The sequence below is a fragment of the Geospiza fortis genome, unplaced genomic scaffold, assembly GCF_000277835.1.
Source record: "Geospiza fortis unplaced genomic scaffold, GeoFor_1.0 scaffold203, whole genome shotgun sequence".
Classification (NCBI taxonomy): domain Eukaryota; kingdom Metazoa; phylum Chordata; class Aves; order Passeriformes; family Thraupidae; genus Geospiza; species Geospiza fortis.
In genome coordinates, this window is record NW_005054385.1 from 3,175,443 (window position 1) to 3,175,928 (window position 486).

Consider the following 486-nt stretch of genomic DNA (forward strand, 5'->3'; position numbering starts at 1 on the left):
TCCTGCTGAGCTAAGGAGAAAGACCGACTGGAACACCCCAGCCAGTACAGCCTCACTGGGGATGTGGCACCCTCAAAGATACAAACCAACCACAACACAGAGCTCTTACTCTTCAGAACAAGAAGTCATAGCTGCCCCAATCCAGCACACCCTCCTTCAGGCACTCTATGCAGGCACAGGAGCTACAAGTCACCATCCTCATGGCACTTGTGGACAGATGGAGGGACACAGTGCCCATTCCGTGTGACCATCCCCCTCCTCTGCATGCACACAGGCAGCAGCATAGGCACACGCACATACTCACATGCACATACACACACATGCACGCACTCCAAAAAACATACATTTGTTCCTAGTTAGGTCAAAAGGTAAATACCACAGTGTTTGTGCTTAAGAGCAATTATTTTTGTGAAACACTGCTTTGGAAGATCTAGAAATAACTCAAAAGACTGCAGCATTTGATGTGTCAATGGAAAAGAAGAAAGC